The 18,244-nt window shown below is 43.8% G+C and overlaps 1 protein-coding gene across 1 annotated transcript in view; it reads right to left on the minus strand.

Annotated features, from left to right (window-relative positions):
- LOC111074032 (apoptosis-stimulating of p53 protein 1) overlaps positions 1-13,361 on the minus strand; it is a 35,273-nt gene extending 21,912 nt beyond the window's left edge. The window contains exon 1 of the mRNA XM_041593016.1: positions 12,966-13,361. The gene's annotated coding sequence lies outside the window, so the exon portion shown is untranslated. The remainder of the gene's footprint in view (positions 1-12,965) is intronic.
- Positions 13,362-18,244: the final 4,883 nt, after the last annotated feature.

The following is an 18,244-nucleotide window of genomic DNA, read 5'->3' on the forward strand; positions in this document are numbered from 1 at the left end:
CCGCCCCCTCTCTGTCACTCCCCAGTGGAGTGTGGAATCCGATCCGTAGCCTGATATAGTCGCAACTTTGAAACGACGATAAGCTAATCAAATTAATTCAACTTAGAAAAACTTGTGGCAAACGAATTTGCAACAAATTAATGTTATTTCATGGCTGCTTAAACCTGACACTGCGGTGGCATCCACATTCCCCTCCACTCCATCCCCCTTGTGGCAAAACTCACTTCAAAGTAATTCATTTCTGATTGGAAGTTTCCTGTCAGCAATTTTACTTTTTTCCTCCCCACCGCTCCTTCGCTCACTCACTCGCTGGCCTTTCACTTCTCGTTTTTCACTTTCCACTTTTTATGCATGTGTGTGTGTGTGTGTGTGTGTGGAAAAACTTTTCAGCCTGGCTTAAAGTATGGCCCAGCCCCCCTGGTGAGGCGTTTTTGGATATGCGTGGAACAAGTTATTCGGGATATTGCATGCCCCCTGCTCTATCCAAACCAATAAACTCGGAAAATTCACTGCTGCCAGTCGGGCGGGGGAGGAAGGGGATGCATTTTTTCTAGCTTGTTGATCGAAATCCCAGGAGGGAGCTCTTGAAAGTCAAGCAGCAAACAGATCGCAATCCCCATAGCCCTTTTGTGTTGTTATCCTGATATTATTACCCGCATTTTGTTGCTCCTTGGAGTATCCTTTTTCTTGATGATTTGTAAACTTTGTCGTAAACCAAAGCCGACATCGCCTGGGATGCAATCTAATCTCTCTTTCTTTCTCCAAAAGTTAAACTTCTGTCTATTGGTTAAAGGCATTTGATTGATTTTTTGGTCTCCATTCAGCGGCACTGAGTGGGTGGGTGGTTGCCACACTGCAGGTGTAGAGGGAAGTGGCAGCGGCTTTCCATTCACTTGGCAATTTACTCGAATGCAGTTTGCATGTTTGATGACAGCTCCAAACGGTTCGGCATCCCACTTGTATCCCTCTGTATCGCTGCCTTCTCTTCCATCGAATGCCACAATATAGCCAAAAAAAAACACACTTTTTTTTGGCATCACACCTTACCTCCTCCACCTCCCCTCTCACTCCCTCTGACACCTTCGTGCTGCTGCTCGACTTGCCACTAACAGCGCCATAAACAGAACGTGGCCGTGCCAAACGTGTCAAATGCACAAAAATCCAAATTCTCACACAACTTTCATGCAAAATGGAAATGCATATAAAAATATATATCTACATAGATATACATACATACATGCTCGTATATTTTCATGTTTAAAAAGCAAATTGCCACCAATATTGCCTTCAATAGAAAGCAACACCCACAATCCATTTGATCAGGGAACATGCCACAGGAACGAATACTTTAAAGTGTGTTTAATTCAGAGTTAATGCATCAAAATATATTTTAGCAATTAAGCATCTAATTTGCACAGACCAAAAGTCAAATACACAATAATTATGAATAATTATGGAGACTACCACACAAAAAATCTGCGCAAATATTTATCATAATAATTCCAATGGCAATATTCGATGTGACATTGTTGCGCAGGCCACCCAAATGCGAGAGACAGATGCAACAGATTTCAATGGAATAATTGGTTTGATACAAAACAGTACGCGTCCGTAGTTGCCTGATGATCTACTTGTCCTTCCATTGGGATGTACTCGCTGATATATGTATATGTATATGTATATCGTATGTGCATCGCCATATTTACTCCACATGCAACAGCACGGATGTGTGGACGGGGTGTGGTGAGATGAAAGGCTTTTCGTAAGGGTGAAAATCAATGGAACATACTCATTAAATTTGTTTTAATTATTTGTCGCAGGATTGGGGAATACGCTTCTATAAACAATTCCATCCGATTGGATGTGGGATATGGGATATGTGGAAATCTACCGCGTTGGGGTGCTTATTATTCGTGCTTTTTTGTTGGTTTTGTGGGTTTCCATATTCAGATTTAGTTTCGTTTTACCATTGCTGTGTGCGACTTTTACACTTATTTGCGACACTCCAAGCGTGTGGCGGGGGAGGAATCGGAGTCACAGCGTATTAAATTTCCACTTCCGTTGCATCGTATTACGTTTTTGCAAATATAAATTAATCAAAAATGTGCACAACAAATGCAATTCTAATGCAAATTAATGTTACACTTCCAACTGTGTGGAAAACTTAATTGGAAAATGTTTTCTCCGCCGTATGGACGGCTGTCACTATTCTTATTGCTCAATTATTGTCGTTACGCTGTTTTGTGTGGGTTGGGATATTTATGCCAAAATGCCAGAAGGGTTTGTCCCCACACCACCGCACCAAAGTTTTCGCCATAGTCGATGGAAAACACATGCACACGCATTGCTTTGGGGGGGCGTGAAAATAACACCTGCAGGCAACAAACTGATTACCATTGTTGTGACTATGCTTGGACGAGCCTCCGTACAAAAGCATCTTCGAGCTAGAAGAGGCTCCAACTATCCTATCGAAGAGGGTTCCATCCTCGCCCCGTCTACGAAATTGATGTCTTATCTCACGGAAGCAGCACCACTCAGCACACTGGCTTCATTTTCGATCAGCTAATTGCACGCTTGGACAGCTATAAATGCATCAACCATTGTATGGTCACACTCTTGGAGTCCATGCCTCCTTCATCCAATGAGAACGCAGCAGGAACGCATAGGCCCTGTCGTTAACTAAAGGATATCGGCAAGGGTTGCAACCATCCGCTGCGCAGCGATGGATGTGCTACCATCTTTTTGGGCACGACGTTTCCTTCGCTCATATTAATTAAACATTTTGTTATCGCAGGGAAGCAGCCGCCATGCAGGCCATTCAGAACCAGAAATACCTTAGACCTGAAGCTGCACTTTGGCCACATTTTCGATCAGCTTATTGCACGCTTGGACAACTATAAATGCATTATCCACTGTATGGTCATAGCCTTTGTGCCTACGCCTCCTTCATCTAATAGTAACAAAAGGATGTGTGCAGGAGTTTCACCCATCCGCTGCCCAACGATTTAGTATAAATACAGGCCGTCACCTGATGACAGGGCATCAGTTTCAAATTAGACTCCGAGATTTCAAGACGTGCCACAGGCAAGTGCCAGTGCCATAGCTCAGGAACAAATAAAATCAGTATCTGCACACTAGCAAATTAATCAAAATACATAATAATAAAAAATAACCAGTGGAAAGCCCATAGCTAGAACCCAGGCGCTTTTATACTGCTCCCATGCTACTGGCTAATTTTTATCTATGCCGTTATATTGGTGGCAGTATAGACGCTTCTGGGGCCAAACATCGTTTCCCTTTGTCTGCTTCTAGTGTAGAGAGAGAAGAGAGAGGCTCCTAAACTCTCCTGGCAAGTGTCTCCTTATATACAACCATAATTTGTATATAAATATATAATAATAAAAAGAGTGAGCAATAAAACATTTAATCCAGTGTTACCATTAACCAAGTGTCGCGTCATTATAATGGAATTATGTGGAAAACCCATAGCTAGAACCCAGGCGCTTTTATACTGCTCCCGTCGGCCCGCCCCCCCCCCCGGCTACCCTGGTGGCAGTATAGCGCTTCTGGGGCCAAACTCGTTCCCTTTGTCTGCTTCTAGGGGGGGGCCCCCCCCCCCCCGCCTCGCCCTTACCCTCCCAGGCTCGCCCCACTGCTCCCTGGTGGCCGCCGGGCCACCGCCGCCCGGGGGGGGCCCCCCCCCCCCAATAAAAAAGCCCCCCCCCCCTGGCTACTGGTGGCGTAGACGCCGGGCCAAACTCGTCCCGTCCGGGGGGAGAGAGGCTCCTAAACTCTCCTGGCAAGTGTCTCCTTATATACAACCATAATTTGTATATAAATATATAATAATAAAAAGAGTGAGCAATAAAACATTTAATCCAGTGTTACCATTAACCAAGTGATCAGCGTCATTTATAAATGGAATTATGTGGAAAACCCATAGCTAGAACCCAGGCGCTTTTATACTGCTCCCATGCTACTGGCTAATTTTTATCTATGCCGTTATATTGGTGGCAGTATAGACGCTTCTGGGGCCAAACATCGTTTCCCTTTGTCTGCTTCTAGTGTAGGGAGAGAAGAGAGAGGCTCCTAAACTCTCCGGGCAAGTGTCTCCTTATATACAACCATAATTTGTATATAAATATATAATAATAAAAAGAGTGAGCAATAAAACATTTAATCCAGTGTTACCATTAACCAGGAGATCAGCGTCGTTTATAAATGGAAATATGTGGAAAGCCCATAGCTAGACCACCGTCGCTTTAATGCTAGTCCCATGAATCCGGTTATTCCCAGATCATGGAATCATGGAACTGAATGACAAACAACGAACACCAAAGCATATGCGTGTGCTTCATAAGGGTATGCCCTCAAAGATGCCTTGCTCTAGAATTAACAGTGTCCGAAAGCCAGGTACTATTCAACTTGTTTTGTTAATTCTGACCACAAAACTGTGCCGTCTAGCACATCAATTTTCGTTGGTTTGTGTGTTTATTTATGTGTGTCAGTCGATTTGTATGTGCCAAATTGTGGATACCATGCCAGTACTTGAACAGGGCGCGTGGAAACAAGTCAGTGGGTGAAACTGTTTTGTGTGTTTGATTTTGCAAACAGCGCATCTCTACGCTCGTATTTGTTGGGGTAGCACATATAAAAGCACGTTCGATGCACACTCCCGATAAAGCATTGCCTTATAATAAGTGCTACTTATCAACAGAGAGAAAAAAACAGTATCTGTATCTGCAGCTGCTATCTCTGGGGCTGGTATCTGTATCTGGTATTTGTGGCTGGCATCTGTATCTGTATCTAGTATCTGGTTATCTGTTGCTTTACGCTTGGACAAACAACAATCCAAGCATCGCTCTGCGGTTCATTCTGTGGGGCCCCATCTCAATTATTTGCGTGTTGAGCGAGCGGTTAATACAACACAATGTCGGGGTGGGGGAGTGGTTGGGGCATGTGTTGTAGCATGCCACACTCTTCCATATGGTTTGGTAATTATCTCGAAAGTGAAAACGATTTCTGTCTAGCTCTCTGGGTGGGTGGGTCGTCAGGCATCCTGCAAATTATGGCAGACTGACATTCTGAATGGATTCTTCCGACCGCCTTCAAAAGGGTGGGGCGGGGATGAAGTGTCAGACGGGGTCATAAATCAATATGCCCATTGACAGCTTTGTCAATGAATCAACGGATGATTGAATGAGCCATACGCTCAGAACAACCGCCATGCCTCTCTTACCGCTCATCACGGCGTATACGCAACGCCTGGCTTACCTCGGAGAAGGTCATCAATAAGTGGCCCAACCCCTCCCTCACCCTCCCCTGCACCCGCATCAGTGTAGCACCCCCTTAAGCAGCGCTTTTCTGATTCAACGCGCCCCGAATTTGTAAAGACTTTTCCAGCTTTTCTTTTGCACAAATTTTGTGGCAATTTGTTCAATTACTCCCGACTCCAGGCATCGATTTGCTTTATTAAAAAAACACCCAACAAAGCGATGATGTCTGGGTGGAAAACTACAAGTGCTTTCCACAACTGCCAGGCCTGTCATCGTGGTGGGAGGGTAGGTTCGGGAAGCCCATCATCATTCGGTACTATGCTCATTTCGTTGGGCCAGCAAATCCAGCGGAAAAACATTTTCAATTTAATTAAACACAAACAAAAGGAGCCAAAAAATGTTGTATTTTTTTTTGTTGGGTAAACTTTTTATGTACTTTAGGGGGCCGGCACAAGGGGGTGGGTGATAATAGGGGGGGCAAGAGTATAATGATGGAATGAAAGGATGATTCTTGCCCTAAAAATGTTGCTGGCAATCTGCAAAATAATTACGCAAAAATTGTTTGCCGAATAAAATGTAATTCTTGCAAAGTTTTCATAGCAGAATGATGGAAAATTGTAGTTGTCCCTCGAGTGAAGAAAAAACAATCGTAGCTGTGTTGTGTGTGAAGCTGGAATATGCATAGAAGCCTCTGAGGGTCATTACAGCCACAAAAACAACACAAAGCTTATGTAATTTGTGGCAACTTTAGCTGGTGAAAATACTAAAATATTTTCTTAGGTAAAATTCAATTAAAATGCAGAAAACGACCGTAGAAGCGTTCTCAATACTTCTACCCTGATTTTTCTTTTCCACGGAAAAACGGAAGCAAAATGGAAGAGGCAAGGAAGCTGCGCTTTTCGTCTTTACTCTTTAAATAGAAGGTTCCTTACCTTAAGCATATTTCCTCTTCTAAGTATAGTTTATTCCATTCCTTCGTATAACAATTTCTCGTTTAACCGTAATTGATTCCACCCCCCTCAGTGATTCCCAACTTAATTCCTGCTCTGGATTCAACAGTGAATTATGATCCTCTCTAATGGGCTTGTCGCTAAATGGCGCACACTAGAAATAGTCAAGGAGATAAGTAGACGTACGCGTAGATGTAGACCCACCTCAATATGCCACCCCTCCCTCAACAGCCCACACCTATCCCACTCCACCGCTTGACGCACCTACAATCCCAACATTAGCTGACAATAAAATATGTAAATGGCTGCCAAAATAAATCGCAGCCACTTCAGACACGACAGATATAGACGGGAGCGACGTTTAAGTGGCGAATGACGGCGAGGGGGGAGGGTGTGTTAGTCAGTTGTGGGAGGAAACCTCGAGCGACATTTTCGTAATGCGAAAAGGTAACAGACGGAAATCCATCAGTCCATAACGAAAATGCACCGTTGTATATATCCCTTCCCCTACCTGTCACTGCCCCTTCCTATCAACCACACACACACAAACATAACGTTCTACCGCACCCACTGCCCCGCAAAAGTACCAGCCAATACCCAGCATGCCCCGGGCCCCTAGGCATGATGAGTTGCGATTACACACATAAATACGCAATTCGCTTAAGTACGCAACGGGAGAGAGGAGAGAGAAAAAGCCGAGCGGGTTGGCTGTGTGTGGCACTTCCGTCGTCGGCTACCACTTGCGCGCTCCCCTTCACACACGCATAAATATTTGCAATTCAATGTTAAAGAGAGAGAGAGAGAGATAGGCACACACACACACACACACATTGGGAAGACAACAATGGGAATTGATGAAGCGTGAAGGATTTTGGAGGCAATTTTCCAGAAGAGGATTCTGCTTGCATATCATCACCCTGCACAGCATACGCACAGGCACAGATTAGCCACCAGTGGCAGCGGTGGCAGGGGCAGAGTGGGCGGCTGGGTCAGAGGTTGGGTTAGAATTGAGTTTGGGGCTTTAGGTCGGACAATGGTATCATATGTGAACATCATTGAACGCACTCTCTATGTAGGGAGGGGGGAGGCAGAGACACAGAGGGTGACGCACATGGAACCTAAACGGATTTAATGTCCTTTCCTTCCGCTTTCCATGGGCATCACCCTTTCCTTTCTCTCTCTCTCTCTCCCTTTCACACTGTTTGTCCTTTAGGGATCCTCCTTCAAATTTTTTTTAAATAACAATTTAATTTTAATTATATTTAAATTGGCTGCTCAATAATTGATAACGATGCGCAATCACGATTCAATGAGCAGGGAATTACATTATGTATGAGGGGCGTGGGAAGGACACTGTCCACTTGCCAAAGGAGCATTTTCATGGGCAGTGTGTTTTGTGTGTTTGTCCATAGAGACCTCACCATAATACGCATTGATTAAACAATGCTTCAGTCTATGGAAATCGTTTATTTTTTCGGGAATTCTACCTGAACATCAAATTAAAAGAAGAACTTTAGCAAGGACAATCATACATACATACATATGTACATATCGATGAAAGCTTTTCAGCAACGAGATTCAACGAGTTTCTGAAAAGTTGTAAACTCATAAAAAAGTGAAGGGGACTTCAGCAGGATTGATAAAAGGAGCCACTCTTGCTGAACAGAACCTACAGTTCATGTAGCTTTTTGGGAAACCAATCGTGTAGTTTTCCAAAGTTCATGGACTCTTTTATTTCGCTTCATTTCCTTCCAAAAGCATAATAGTAAAATACAAAACTAGAGCAAATTTAAAGGGTGAACAAAAAATTGAGTAAAAAAAAAATTTGCCAAAAATATCAAAAGTCAATAAAGAGGAAGGAATTCGAACTAAACAAAAAAACGCATACACACAATTGCGTAAAAATAACTAAAATTGGTTTGTCAGTGGCGTAAGATGAATTTCCAGCCAAAGGCTGCCCGGAGGTGGCGGATGCCGCAGCATACAACAAAAAGTAGGCGTGGCAGTAAGATAAAACTCTTTTGTAAGCGTGCGGGATAGCCGTGTCACTGGGTAATCCAACAACAACAACAACAGAACTTTGATTCTACGACGCAAACAAATAATAGAGCAGCCAAAGAGAGAGGAGGAGATTTGCATGGCTAGAGGCGGACAGGCTGCTGCTGCGGGGGGTCCGGGAGGAGCTTGAATGTGTGTGTCAAATAAACATATTTGGCCCACATTACCTTCCGCCTTCCATCCATCCCCGTTCGGATCGTCCTTGGAAGGAAGGCATAAAATATCTGCAAAGCGCATTTAAGCCGCGCGCCACACAATAAAAATAAATAAAAGGGAAAAGACGAACAAAAAAGCACAGAAACCAAAGGTGGAACAATTTTCGTGTAGAATGATGGCGCCGGCGGAAGGGGCAGTGGCAGTGGGAGCTGGATATGTCGAGGGAGGCAGACAGGTAAAAGAGAAAGGCAAAGACATAATAATAATAAATATTCAGTTCAGTTTCAGTTTTCAGGTGCTCTATTTTAATGGATACCGTGTAGGATTATAGAGGGACGGTAGGAAAAGATCCTTCCACAGGTCATCTTCAAATGTACCATAGTAAAGAACAGTTTTAAGAATTTAATAAAAGAGCTAATTAACTTTTTGGTCAACATTTAAATTGATACATACAAAAATCATTATCACCCCAAAGAAACTATTCAAAGTAATCATAATTCTAAGGAATACTCCAGGAATGAAAGTATTTAAGGACTGTCACTAGGAATAATTTTCTATATGTTTCTGCTTGTAATTACTATTGGGTCAATTACAGGATAAATCTACAGCCGCTTCACTCTCCTTCAATTCCAATTTTGTAGGAGAAGCTCATGAATGGAACTGCGATGTGAATGAATAAAAAGCGAACTAAAGCGGGGCAAAAAAGGCTTCCACCGCCCCCACATGTGATGGTGGAGATGGAAACTGCAGCCTGCCGGCAACTGTTTTGCTCTGTGGCTGTGTGTAGGAGACAGAGGATGAAACAGAGAAGAAAGCACACAGAAGGTGAAAGTGAATAGGGGTGCAGATGAGGCAGAGAATGGGGCGGATGAGGATGAGAAGCAGTGTTGGGGGCAAGTAAGTAAACCAAATCCGAATAAACAGGGATTTGCATTCATAAAATATATCGCATGTGAGCAGAGCATTCTTTCTCCCTCTCTCATTCTCTTGTTCGCTCTACCCTCAGGTACGGGCTAGGCACAAATGGAGGTCATGATTCTGTGTGCGTGAGCGTGGTGTGTGTGTGTGTGACCCTCTGAGCAAGTGTGCGTGTGTATATGTGTGTTTGTGCAAATTATGCAAATCGCAAGCATGAAAAACAAATATTAAACTTTTCATGGAAGAAAAAAAAAAAGAAATTAAATAAAAATTTTACAAAAGACATAAAAACCAAACGGTTGCGTTTCAACCAGCCTTTAGCCTTCAACCCACCCCACCCACGCACACACATGGGTGGGCCTGCAGGAGGGTTGGGCTGCATGACAAACAGGCAGCCGCAAAATGCGGGAAATGGATCCACAGTTTGAGGCAAGAGATATGAGAGGAAAGCAGCCAGAAAACATATGTACGAGTATGTATGTATGTACATAAATCTGTATATCTAGCCGAGTCCCGCGTAATGATTGTACTTACATATGTATGCATGACCTCCCATTACCCCACTTCCAGGCCCTCTCTCTAGCGACTCCCCACAAAAGTTGTCAACTCAAACAAGAAGTGAAGGCGCTAGGTTTCGGGAATATACGCATTTGATACCCTTCAGATCCCTCCTACGATAAGGGTATGAAAACAAACAAATAGAAATTCGAGACTACTTTTATTTTTGTAAAAAACTTGCGTGCCTCCCTCAGGGGGAGTGTCGCCTGAGAGGAGGTTGTTTTTAAACGAGAGGTGCTCTAACCAGTGGTGGTCTCAGGGGTTTCGGAGCGTAGCGGTTAGGGTGCGCTGGGTGCGGTTGTCTGCACGTGTGTCTGGGCCTTGTGCTCCAAAGAGCAACTAGTTGTAGACCAGGCCCAAACCAAATTCATTTTGTTGTGGCCAAAAAAAATAAACCGAGAGGGAGCGAGCGACAGGCAAAAATATGTGTAAACACGCAGATTGTTTGTGCCACCCAACTGTCCCCACACGCCCCGCTGCACTCTGGAGTCGCCGTCGCCCCCTAACTATCCAACTTCCTCTTGCTTCCTCTCCTCTCTCTCTCTCTCTTGGAGACAAGCCGCGCTAAATAAAATCTCGCACGCTTCGTTTGGATATGAGAAAAACAACTTCCCTCTAGGCCCCCCTTTCTTACCCGCACTTTCTCTCCAACTCTTTCGGTGACGCTTCAGTAAAATGTCAAACAATTTCACAAAAAACTAAAAAAAATAGGTTTGACAACATTCGCGTCTGGCGGCCGCCCAGAGACATGTTTCAAAAACTCAAATTGTTGGCGGTTGCACGTGCCACGCCTGTCACAAAATAGAGTTTCGTTTTAGTTGGGTTTTCAACTGTGAATTTTCCATTTCCACGAAGGACTTCAGCCTCAGCATCAGCATGTGCAGACGGATGCAGATGTTTTAAAATGAAATAATTTGTTTTCAGCAATTATTTGTTACAGTTTTTTTTTAATAAACGACATGAGAAATTGTATAAGAAGAATTCCAATATCTAAAAGAAAAATTCTAACGGCGAAAAATATTAATTTCTATAGCTAAATGTTGGGTATCGTTTCACACGTGCATGATTTGAGCCCCACTTATTTATTTCTCACAAAGCGCCAGCAATTCGAGTAAATTGCCTGTCAATCAACTCCAGAGTTCATTAAACGTGCCTCTCTCTCTCTCTCTCTCTCTCTTCCTCTTTCCAAGCGCCGCTTTTGACGTCATAAGCGGTGCACACGCACTCACTCGCCCCAAAACGGAGAGTGATAAATGTTTGAAACAAAAGTGTTACTGACCTCACATTACATGTAAAAAACGTGCAGGTTTCCCCCTCAGTCTTACTCCTTCTTTTTTTCGGGTGTCCAAGCGCCAACGAGCAGGACAGAGATATAGGCAGAGCGAGAAAGATGGCAGCAGGCTTAAGTAAAGGGAAAGGAGAAACGAACCGCACACACACACACACACACAAATACACTCTTTCAGGCTCGGCTCAAAGTTCGTCGGTTGTCCGCTTTTGTGGTGGCTTCACTTTTCACACTTTTCGTTTTCGTTATGTTGTTATGCCTCTCTTGGAATTTCTAAACAAACAAAACCAGCAAATAAAAACTAAGAGAGAGAGAGCGAGAACAGGAGAGAGACGACTATGGGTGCATTCCAGGTGCTGCCAACGCAAACCGAAGCAGCAGCAGCAGCAACGAACGCTGGAATGCAGGCACCAAAAACAACAACAACAACAACAACAACAATAGCAACGTCACAGGCTTGCATTTACAGCAACAAAAACTTGCCATGTTGCTTTTTTTACAGCAAGGTTGATGGAAGGGCGGGGAGTGGGAGTGGGGGGACCGAACATGTTTAAGCGCGATCGCTAGAGAGAGAGGGAGAGCAGGGACAGACAGTTGCTGACTGGCTTTTCAATTGGAAATGGAGTGTATGGGGTGGGGGAGGGGGAATGGGAATGGGAGTGGAGGATTGGTTAACTGGAGTGGGGAATGACCACTGGGGAGAGCTGTGCTGTCGTCTGTGTGTGGGTTTTTGGGGATGCTTTTGTGTGTTCGGGATTGTTGAAATGCTAAACCGGAATGTGGCTCATTCAGTGAAAAGACCATAATAACGATCATCATCATGAAGTTGAATGACGATCAGCAGCATCGAAAGCCGAGTTTGGGGCAGCATCGTCGACGACGTCGTAACTTGAGGCCGGCAATCTATGCGCTGTGGTTGTTGTTGTTGTTTCTCTCTTTGGCAATTTTCTCTCCCTCTCTCTCTCTCTCGCTATCTCTGGTAGTTGTTGTTGCTTGTTTTTCTGGTTTTGGCATTCATTCGCGCTCAATTGCGCCAGATTTGCGTTTTTTTATGCTGCTGCGGCTGCGGCTGCTGCCGATCGAGTCCACGCTTCATTTCAGGCAAGCTCTGGTTGTTGTTGCTGGTGTTGTTGTTGTTATTGCTGTGGCAGACAGCGCTCCAAACCAAAAATGTCGCCAATGGATCAGAGCTGAAGTCAGAGCGGTTGGAAGAGGGAGGTTGGGCGGGAAGAACAGTGTAGAGAGAAGAGTGGGGTAGCGTAGAGAGTCTAGAGCAATGAGTGCTGCACAGCGTGTACAGTTGCAGCATCACATTGGAGGCCAGGTTGGCAGTCCTCCTCCTGCTGCTGCTGCTCCTTCTCCTGCCCCACCTCCTTCCTCTTGCTCTTCTTTATTTTCCCAAGAAAATTCCCACAAAGTCAAAGGCAGTGGCGCTGGCGGCGGAGCAGGAGGGGTCGCTTGGGTAATGGCGTGTAGAAAAAGAATCACGTTTATACCGTTTTGTACTGATTTCTTACCTCTTCCCCATCATCATCATCATCATTTTCTGCCTCTTCTTTCACCTTCTATGCCGCAACTTCTCTTTCTCTTCTTGTCATGGCTTTTCAAGTGCAATTTCTGTTGCAGTGCATTTCTTTCACACACACACACGCAGGCAGAGTGAGAGAGAGATATACACGAACACATGCACAAACGTTCATTAAATATTTTCGTTGTTGAATAATTTTCCCAAAAAAAAAAATACTTCAAGTTCGCCCTCACCTTGTCTGCACCTTGCGCTGCTCCAATGATTTTGCTGCTTGTAGTTGCTGCTGCTGCTGCTGTTTAATTGCACTTTTAAGTGAATTAATCACCTTTCATGCTACCTCTTTTGTTGCTGCCTCTTTTGATGGCCTTTTTGTATCACGCAACTATTATTTTGCATACACTCTTTTTCAACGGGGGTTTTGCCTTTCTTTCATTCAATTCCCAGAGCTGCTGCTTCTTTTTTTGCTTTTGTAATTAATTGAATACACACAGACACACTGATACACGCGCGTGTAGAAGAGAGGTAAGGTACGCACAAACAGACACACACACACACACACAGAGAGACACCTGGAACAAACGCGCGGACTCGGATTATTCTTCGGGAAAACACGTCGGTCGACAGGTAAGCCGCGTGAGCAACTGAGACGCCGACCTGGCCATGGCTTCGCTTTGGGCCACGATCGCGTCTATCTACATATACTCGTCTTGCGTCTGTATAGCGATCTCTTTCTAGCAGCGGCATGCAGCAGACGTCTCTCTTGCACCTGTGCAATTGGGCCTTGGCGATCGACCAGAAATACGTTACAAAGCACCGTTTGAATTTTACCTGTGACGCGCACCTCAACCCAAGAGAGTAGAGAGAGAGCAAACAACTGGGAGAGTTGTTGGGAGAGGAGAGTAAGAGCGTTGAGCGTTGGGAGAGCAAGGTGAGAGCGCTGTTTACCTGTCGCCATTATATCTTCTCTCGTTGCGATTGTCGCTGCTGCCCCGCTGCGGCCGTTTATCTTTCCAGACGAAATTAGCTGCTACCAAACAATTGTACGAGCGTTTTTCTGTGTGTGGGTGTAGGAGTGGGAATAGGAGTGTTGCCATGGTGCATGTGTTTGCATAAAAAATCGAACTGCAGCCATGACATTAAGAAACCTCCAATACCACTCTGCTTGGGAAACGAAGACAAACTAAAAGCTTGCACGACGAAATTCAAATTCAAATGTCGAGAGGCCGTTGCTGGCGCTGCCAGAGGGACGCGATCCGGGCTGCCACACCATAGTCTGAAGTGCCGCCACCTATCGGACGAATAAGGAAGCTCTACATATTAGTCCCTAAGAAAATACACTGATGGCGCTGTAGTAAAATTTAGAATGTTTCATACCGGCAAGCTTTTGCCAGAGTGACAGCAATATTAAATATAATATAATATATATATGAACATATATAATATAATAATAATAATATAATATAATTGTCTTTCTGTGCCAATTGTGGGCCGGGCCGACTTGGATGGGATATGGCTGGGCTCCCTGTGGTCGGAGGTTCTTGTTCTTAAGGTGTTCTTATCATGGATTAAGATTAAGAATGAAAAAGGGGCCATATAACCTGGTAAATCGTTATGACCAGCAAGTTGAAGCATCAAGGGTACTCCGCTCAGGTCAAAGCAAACTCTCTTTATCATAATCATCATCGCCCCTCACCTCCTGCTTAATTCATTTTTCCGCCTCTGGAAAGTTGCATAAATCTCTGAAATTACCCAAACACTCGAAAAGCTTAACGCAGTCAGTTGAGTAATGCTGCAAATTTTGCACGGGGTGTGGTACGAAGGGGGTGGGAAAGCGTGGTGGCAGAACGAGGAAGAAAAGTTAACCGCAGAGCGAAAAATTTCGGCAACGAAGAAAACGTCATAAAAACGATTTTACAACCGAATAAGCAACCGCAAAAACGGAATGACAACGTCTGGCTTTTCCATTTACACTTTTCCCATTTTCATCCTCTTTAATTCACGCCCTTGGTTCACCTCTTCGAAACGGAAATGAAGCCGACGAAGCGGCTGAAACAAAAAAGCGAGAAACCAAAACCAATCCTGGGGCCGAAACGAAACTGGCAATACCTATGGCTGATCGTGGGGGGAGGGATATTCTGCTTGATGGATTTCGACTGGTGTGCTTCCTGCCCCAATGGGGAGCAGAGGAGTAGGGTATCCGTCTCGCCATTTTGTCTCTGTGGACACACCAAAAGCCAAAGGCTTTTTTATGGCCTATCAACGAACGTCTAATGCCGGCAATTAAAATAAACGGCAACAAAGCGAAAGCCTGCCTGAGGCAAAGCTTCGGCTTCCTCTTCCCCTCCTCCAAGGCATGCTAAGATCTTAGCGAGAGAGAGAGCGTCCTTGCCAAGGGGGCGTGCTACCAACGCCTTCCAGCTGCTAGAAAATGTGCGTTTAATGAAATTTTTATTCAATCAGAGCGCAGCAACTTTTATGGCAGCACAGACACTGACTGAAAGGGGAAATTTGTCTGAAAGGCGGGTAGGAACCTGTTGAGTCTGAGTTTATGATAAAGTGGCCTCTTTCACTGGCATTCCACGTCCATCCCTCTGCCCAGCCCCCATGGCGGTGTGCGAAGTATTTTGCTTTTACAGCCTCAATTTATCTTCCACTCTCTGAGCCACGAAACGCGTCGAGTGGGGCCATGGAGGGATTTCGCTTGCCCGAGTTGATGTTTGTTCAGTTTGGGTCATAGAAATTGACAGAGTTAAAGGATACAGACAGATGGCAGTGCAAGCCGAGAGAGCAATAGTACCCCAAAAAGGGTGATGTATGATAAAGTGATTTAATTGGGACAAGAATGTTGAAAGAATTTACATCATTCACTTTGCAATCAATCATTACCATGAATGATATGTACATGCAGCATATACAAAAATAAACCGATTTTCTGAGGATTTTCGGATGGTATTAGAACTGCAAACAAACACAATCGTAACACCAAATATACAAATTCTAATATCTAAATTTAAAGAGCCCAAATGCAAAAACCTTCCTCCTTTCTTCCTTTTCTTTTGCTCATTTCCTATGGAAAGTTGGGAAACAAACTCATGAATATCATTAGCAATAGAATTAGACGTAGCTTCCTCTTCTAACACCCCACTTACACGGGTATTCCCCGCCTTTCGAAAACTACTATACTTTTCCTAAGCCCTCAGACTGCCTTCGGATGTAATTAAGCATTTGCGGTGTGAAAATAGACTCAAAGGAAGCCAGGCAAACCACAGCAGACAGACAATCTCCTAGGCGGACAGGTGTACGCATTTCATTTGCATAGATTAGCCAGATTAAAGAGGCAGCTGGTATTCCCGTGGCCAGTTGCCACCAAAAGTTGTACGCATCTCAATCCAACACATTTTTTGGTTAATTAAAAAGTTTTTCCAAAATAAATTTACATAAATTTCATTTGCGCTGAAATCCGTGCAAATGAATTTCCTTTTAATTAAGCAACACCTGAGGGTCCTTCTGCCTTCCGCTCTTTCTTAATTCCTTTCAGCCAGGAGCAACAATTGGCAAAAGCTTAGCGCTTGAAAAAAAAAATGAAACAGAGCGAAACAGCTTTAAGTCAGCGGGAAAACCTTTTTGGCGGGTTACTGTTACCCCAGTGGTTTCCCTTTTGCTATCTGCCAAATATTGATCGGATTGGTGAAAAGGCGGCAAGCCGCACGATGTTGAAGGTGATGGTGATGGAGGGATATGGGTGTGGGTTTGGGCATGCCGCTGAGTGGTAAAAGGTGAGTTGGTGTGGCGCTGTCTATACAAATTTGAGTTTTTTGCCCGTGGCCAGGGGCCCAAGTGGGTCAAGTAAATCAATTGACAGCTGAACCGAACTTGAGCGAGGACAACGCCAATCTTTGTATGTGTATGAGAGAGACTATATGCAGATGTGTGAGTGTGAGTACGAGTATCTGTGTGCCGTCACCTGGTTTGCTTCTATAAATAAATCATGGCTTATGATAACATGCCACACAAATACAGAAACTGACACACAAATGACGATTAGATACAGGACGAACCACAAAGGAAACAACAGCAAAAACACCCACAAACACTTCAAATCCCAGACAGTATTTGACTTTATTCAAGGATTCTTCAGCCACATATGCTCCATTCCATCTACCTTTGGTACTCACTCTTTCGACGCTTTTTATGGCCCTTATGCTCGCCAAGTGGAAGGGTATATGAGCAGTAGAGAGAATTTCTGATCCCCCAAATGTAATAAACTGGACCTTGGATACTTTAAGATCATGAGGATGCTAGTTTTGGGTGTCTAATTTTTCGATTTCAACACAGTGAAACCTTTGATTACATTATTTTCTAAACGTACCTAAAACTGTTTAATTTAAAAAGCAATAAAGAAATAAATTCCGAGTACTGGGCATCGTATAGTCGATAGTCTGACGCTGGCACTCACTCTCTCCCGCTGCTCGTTCAATCATCATAAAACTTGACATATTGTAACGTCACCGAAGAGAAAATGTTTATTTTGAAAGCGTTACGTTACGTTGGTGCCACGTCCCATGACGTCGTTGGAATGATGGGTGGATGTTTGCATTGAGCGAGAGATTGTTTGCGGTCTCCGACAGTTTTTGGGCAGTGGGACTGAAGATTAATTGCATTTTGCAGGTGTTGCAAAATCACGAGTTGCTTTTGCTTTTGCTCTTGCTGTTTGCTCGTTGCATTTGCCAAATACATTTGGCCATTTATGTAATTACCAATCGAAATGCGGTGGGAGACCATTTTAGTTGAAGAGAAATTATAAAGCAAATAGGTCAGAGCTCATGCACTGTGCAAAAAAGATGACAGCTGTAATGAATTTTCTGGAAATGATTGTTGATGCTATTCTTTCGGAATCACTGAAATAAAAGTATAAAGGATCAATCTCCTGATGTATCGCTTGATCGAAAATTATTCTTGTTTCTCTGTTCATTTTAAAGGAATATTCTTTAATTTGAATAGCGTTTGGTACTTATCGTTTTTCCTCAGTGTTCATACCCAATTGCAATCTTCTCATGTGAATAATAAGCACACTCAATGCAAAATCATTCATCAGCAGAATAATATGCTAAAGATGTATAGATATGAATATTCACATTCGAATATAATATATAACTAGCACATGAGCAATGGGTAAAACCTTCCATTCATTTTCACGGATCGACACATTAATAAAATGCCAAAATAATGCTCGTCACAAGTTCTAGATATTGTGTGCGGCTGCTGCTGCTGTCAGCCATCGTGCTCATAAAAGAGGGTCATACAGAACGGACAATGACAACGGAATGGGAAATACATCCATAAACACCAAAACACAATAGAGAGAGAGAGAGTAAAACATCAGCAAAGCAAAGGAAAAAGAAAAACAGAAACACAGAAATTAAGTAAATCTTTGGCGTTTAGAAACGTTTGATGCCCCTGGATAATCCTTACAGATTAACAGATGACATCCGTAAATTCAAAAGATAAAAAC

This window comes from Drosophila obscura, unplaced genomic scaffold, assembly GCF_018151105.1.
Source record: "Drosophila obscura isolate BZ-5 IFL unplaced genomic scaffold, ASM1815110v1 contig_186, whole genome shotgun sequence".
Taxonomy (NCBI): Eukaryota; Metazoa; Arthropoda; class Insecta; order Diptera; family Drosophilidae; genus Drosophila; species Drosophila obscura.